This window comes from Neolamprologus multifasciatus, chromosome 20 (assembly GCF_963576455.1).
Source record: "Neolamprologus multifasciatus chromosome 20, fNeoMul1.2, whole genome shotgun sequence".
Lineage (NCBI taxonomy): Eukaryota > Metazoa > Chordata > Actinopteri > Cichliformes > Cichlidae > Neolamprologus > Neolamprologus multifasciatus.
Window position 1 is genome coordinate 33,492,438 of NC_140458.1, and position 5,499 is coordinate 33,497,936.

The following is a 5,499-nucleotide window of genomic DNA, read 5'->3' on the forward strand; positions in this document are numbered from 1 at the left end:
GCCCCGAGGAAACTCCTTGTGTATTCACTTTTCCACCCATTTTCCTCTCACATTTTAAAGCAACTGCAGTTATCTTCACCCTCACTTCCTCCTTACTAATCCTCTGTGCTTCTTCACTCACTCACTGTCCTCCATCCCTCCTCCTCCTCCTCACCCTCTCATCCTCATTTTCTTTATTCATCAGCTTGTCAGAGTCCTCCTTCTATCTTCTATACACACTCTCTTCACTCTTTAGTACATTTCGGTCTCTACCTTTAATCACTCTCACCTGTTGCACATCCTTTCCAGCCTTATCTCTTCGTCTAGCGTCAACCTCACATCTCTCCGTCTCTCTCTTTGATTCACAAAGGGGGAGATGCACTGCAGCATTAGTTTCTCTGCGACTGCTACTTCATAAACACATGTAAGAGAATTACAAAGTAAGTATGTAGTAGTAGAAGTAGTGATGATAATCTTAAAACAGCATGAGGGAAAACATTTACGCAGCCTGAAGGCAGCACATGTTTGAGTTCAGCTAGGTTTGTGAAACTGTGTGAAATTAAGAGGGACAACTGCTTAAAGGATGGAAACGTTAGGTGTCACCTTTTTATAACGAGCTTGTTGACTTGTGGTTGTACTTTGTAGTAGAGGGTCCTCGAGATAAAGAAATGTTAGAAATGTTGTAATGTTCTGTCTGCTTTACACAGAGTCGAGCAGGAGTCCCTGCACGATCAACCCCGGCACTTCTATCTAGGGCAGAATAGAATAATTTTATTTATATGGATTATAGCATAAATGTGAGTTTTTAAATGTGAGCTGGGTGGGAAAGAATGATCTTTCCAGTGCCAACCCCAGCCTACCCCTTTGTCCCATAATCCTGTGTTCTTTTGCAGGATTAATACACGTTTTTGTTTGTTTAACCTGACTCCTCTGTGTTTGCACTTCGGATCCTCCTTTTGAACGCCTTGCAGCCCTAAAGGGTTTTAGAGAATGAATGGGGATGGAGGAGGTTTTAAAATAGTGCCACTTTATTCAGCGCTTTAAAAGCAAATAAAAGAACATTCGGTTCTACGTTCCTTGATTTTTGGATGAGCTGCAGGGGGAACAGAGAAGACTGAAACACAGATTCATGCTAGCAGGATGCAGCAGATAAAAGGACGTAAAATCAAAGACCTGCTTTATCATGTGCGGCAGATTATCATCACCTAGTTATCTTGGCCCCGACAACAAACACATCCAGACAGCCCCTGAATTACCCGACAATGAAGCCTCGAATCAGGACCTCTTCCCCCAAACTCAAATAAGAAACGTCACATATTCCTGACACATTTTCATTCACCAGCGTTATGTAACATTCATCTCAGCTGTGCCTGCGATTACTCTATAATGAACTGAAGTCCAGGGAAATTCTTAATAGTGCGATGAATTAAAAGAGCTTATGAAAGTTGAGCTCAGTGGAGCGTAGAGATTACAAACACAAAACCTCACATGGACGTTATTTCACCCTGTAGTCTATTAGCCTCTGAAACGGTGCAGGGAGAACAAGTGCTGGAGAGCCATAGGCTATTTCCGCTATCCATTATTATGCCTGGCACTGCCCAGGTGAATACAAGAACAGTCAAAAGAGCTGCTGGACCCTTTAATCCTGACCGTGTGGAAGGAGAAAGGGGAGGACAGAGGGGTACAATAAAGGAATGGCCAGAATCCACAGAGAGTGAGGTGAGGAGAGTGATGGGAGGGAACAGAGGAGGAGGAGGGAGGGAGGCAGGCAGAAAAGGAAGGGTGATGTCACCTCTAACAGGCAGCCAATGAGAGTCAGGGAGGGAGAGTGAGAGAGAGAGAGGCCGAAGGAGGGTGTGTTTTTCTATCACTGCAGCATCAGCAGAGGAAAGGGGCACGATCATTTTCATAGAGAAGAGAAAGAAAAGACAAGTAGATCAGGAAAGGACGGGACGACAGAGCCGAGGAGCATCACTCTGCAGGTAAGAGCATCTTTTTGCGATACGGTGGGCAATTTGTCATCACACGGAGAGAGAGCAGGAGCGTGCTGGTGAGTGGATTAATTAGGCTGCTAGGTGGAGGTGGCTTGCTTCAGAATCGCACCTTTGGCTCGTCTCACGCCGGCGGTGAAAAGACGACCGTCTGCTTCGTGTAAATCACTTTATTCTTACCTTTCTTATTTAAATGTCTTCACATTGGGAGGTCGTCGTATTTCCTCCAGACTTGTTGATGTTGGGGAAAAATCTAATTACAATTTTTAAACACATTTAACTGAAAGAATTAGACAAATGTAAAAAATGTCACCAGACGTGTGTATTGCAGTGTTTGGGGGGAAATATACTGTAACACTGTAACACTTTTAATTGTTTAAGGAAAGTCAGGTGCCAGGAGTAACCTGTTGGTGTGGAATACTTTTAGAGGAAATCTCTTCTCTTTTGTGGCTGGATTTATCGCTTGCTGACTGAAGAGCAAGGACGCTGCATGCAACAGGCTCTCCTCTCATTATACTGAATACAGAACAGTGCTGATTGCCATTGAACCTTTACTGCTCGGCGTTACATTTCCTTTACCTTTTTAGCTAATGTTCCGTAAAGCTGGCGTTCGTCTTAAATAAAAACTATGAAATATTGATTGATGGATATCTTTAAGTGCACTGAACCATGTTTTACATTTATAATACTCTGTCAAGTGCAAAATAAAGCTGCCGTCTGCTGCAACTGTCTACTGCATCACATCTGTAAAATTCTTCGCTTTGCTTCTCTTTCTGCCTTTTTAATTTAATATGAATATGCATTTCCTCCATGCATTCCCCTCCCCCAGCTGATATCTGGGTGGCTTAATGTTAAGTGCAGCCTATGATTGCAATGTCCTCGTCAGATTTTCACTCGGGTGTATGGGAAACGACAAAGCGGAGCAGACCCCGACAGTTTTTCTAGTTCGCCGGTCTTATTTCCTACACACCTGCAGCGAGTGTGTTGTGGCAGGTCGGTGTCAGGCTGGGTAATTTAAACCTGCTGAAATAAGAGAAGAAAGGGAAAAGGAAGTGGGGAGGTGAAAGAAAAGCAAAGAAATTTAGAAATCAACAGGAGACAGACTGAGAGAGATGTTTAGACTGAAGGAGACATCAGAGTGAAAATAAGGGTGGGGCAGCGCACGCAGCAGACAGTGGAGGTGTGCCGTCGGATGGAGGCACTCACCTGGCTGTATGCCATACAGATGCCTGCTGTCAGCCTCTGCGACCTGTGAACCAATAGTTTCTGAGCCCAATGAAAACATTAATTGCACCAGTTGTGTTAATGCTACACATCATATACAGTATATCAATATATATTAAAAGGATTTGCCAGAGACAGCTGCTGATGGTCGTGAGATTTTCCCCACTTGACGGTTCTTCACTGCCTGTCTGATGTTTTGTAAGTAACGCATATCATGCACAGAGATGTGACTGGATTTTTAATAAAGCAGTGATTAAAAATCTGCGGGTGTTTGTGTGCTAGTGCTGCCGTGAACCGACACACTCCCCCTTCCTCGATGCCTCAGTAGCCTGGAGCTTGTCCCAGATGAACCCAGTCGAGGGACTGGAGGGGAAGGAAGGCTCTCTGTCTCACAATGACTTGTAACCATCTGTACAACATCCATAAATGCACTGCACTGCACACATCCACACAATAGATCACGATACAGCTGCTGCTGAAGGGGCACGTTGGAGTGAATGAGAGTGTGTGTGGATCCTCACTGTGGCAGCGATGCTCCACAGACCCACTGCTGGTCATATTATCATACTATTAAATGCAGCGGATTTTGTGTGGCAGCGAATCTCTAGACTGCGCTGGGAGCTGCTTGTGTAGCAGTGATATTGTTGTCAGAGTAGCCAGACTTGGACTCCGTCATTACCCTTGCTACAGCGTGGTGCAGAATGTAATCTCCCCTCTGACGCCGGCTGGTTAATTGAGCTGTTTCATCAAAGAGATGGATGGAAACGGGGATTTATGTGCGGAGAGAAGGACGGACGAATGGGGATGTGCAATAAAAATAAGCAAAGTAGGATGGTGTAAGCAACATTAAAAAAAAAAAAAAGCTGAAGGGGAAGAAGAGGAACGTCCTTTTGAAAGGCAAATCACTTTGCGTCATTTAAAGCGTGGTCACTCCTTTTAGGGAGCGGAGAGAAGAGCACCAACTAGGACGAAGAAAAAAAGCAAGGCCGTAAGAGAAGACTTGTTTATTTAAACATGAATACTCTAAATATTATTGAAGAAGGTTATAAGTAGAGCCCTGCAGTGCTTTGTGACATATTCATGCTTTTGCTGTATACGGTTTTTAATGTCAGGGACTGGCCCATTTCCAAATGCCTTTAGTCCAGCAGTGGAAGTCGGGAGCTGTGTTGTGTAGGAGGAGAGGAGTGATTTGCTCTCAATATGCCAGCTAGGAGCAACTCCAGAGTAGAGCAGTACTCTGGCCCTTCAGCCCCTCAGCCACCTGTTATTGCCTTGGGGCATATTTGTCAGTCATCTCGCTCACCAAACGCAGATATACGAACACACACAAGCAGGAACACATCTGTAAGGCACATCCTCGGCAACCCAAACAAACACGCTGCAGAGGTCCTGTTGCAGTGCGCCAAATTAAAGATTCTCTAATGTTGCCTACACGGCCTGATTACTTAAGCGTCTGCGACTGATCAAAGACCACACTCATCACTTTCTGGGGATTCAGCCATTAAAGCAGCAACGGGGTAAAATAAGGGTTATGAGGAAACGCTCGCTCCTAGACTGAAGTGTCAACAATAACACTTTCAAGTCTGAGTTTTGTTTTATCCTCTTTTGAGAATAGTTACAAAGTTACAAACTCACAACTGCAGATTCAAAGGCTTGTGAGTGAAAGGCTCCCTTGAGTTATCTTCTAGTGTGTGTGTGTGTGTGTGTGTTTGATGCTGTGTGTGTGCACTGTTCAGCATCAGGATCCTGTTCCTTCAGGATGCTGTCAAGATGGAGAGTGAGCCCCCCCCTTCCCCTTCCACCAGCTGCAGCTCGGAGGCTGTTTGATTTAGACTGTGCAGATGGGAGTCGACCCACTGGGTGTCAAGTAGAGGATCGTGCCGACATGCTGTCAGGGTTTGGTGGGGAATACATTGTGGTGATTTAGGGAGCCAAGGGTCAGATAGATTGACAGGCCAGCAGGGGTAAATTATTATGGAAAAGTGAGGAGGAGGAAATGAAGCGAGCAAAGGGGAGAGGGAATTTTGCAAAGGTAAGGTGAGGCAGAGGGGGGCGAACCATAAAGATGTGACGGACTGATTTAAAAGGCAGGAGGATGGGAGGAGATGGGATAAATATGAAAGTTGTACTGGAAAGCAGAGAAGAGGTGTTGTGATCTAAAATCACAGTTCCCGCTCTTCGAACCTTTAAACATGGCTAATCCCTCGGACGGCGTGACGATCTGTAGAGTCGGGGGAATTCCCAATGGGACGGCTCCCATTCATCTCTCCTTTGGGCCGCCTGGGTGGGGAAAAATGACTTTTCT

General features: G+C 45.2%; 1 protein-coding gene across 2 annotated transcripts in view; it reads left to right on the forward strand.

Moving 5' to 3' along the window:
• Positions 1–1,817: 1,817 nt before the first annotated feature.
• l1cama (L1 cell adhesion molecule, paralog a) overlaps positions 1,818–5,499 on the forward strand; it is a 47,318-nt gene continuing 43,636 nt past the window's right edge. The window contains exon 1 of one of the 2 annotated variants that reach the window (XM_085146892.1): positions 1,818–1,961. The gene's annotated coding sequence lies outside the window, so the exon portion shown is untranslated. The remainder of the gene's footprint in view (positions 1,962–5,499) is intronic. The other variant, XM_085146894.1, reaches the window with a different exon arrangement.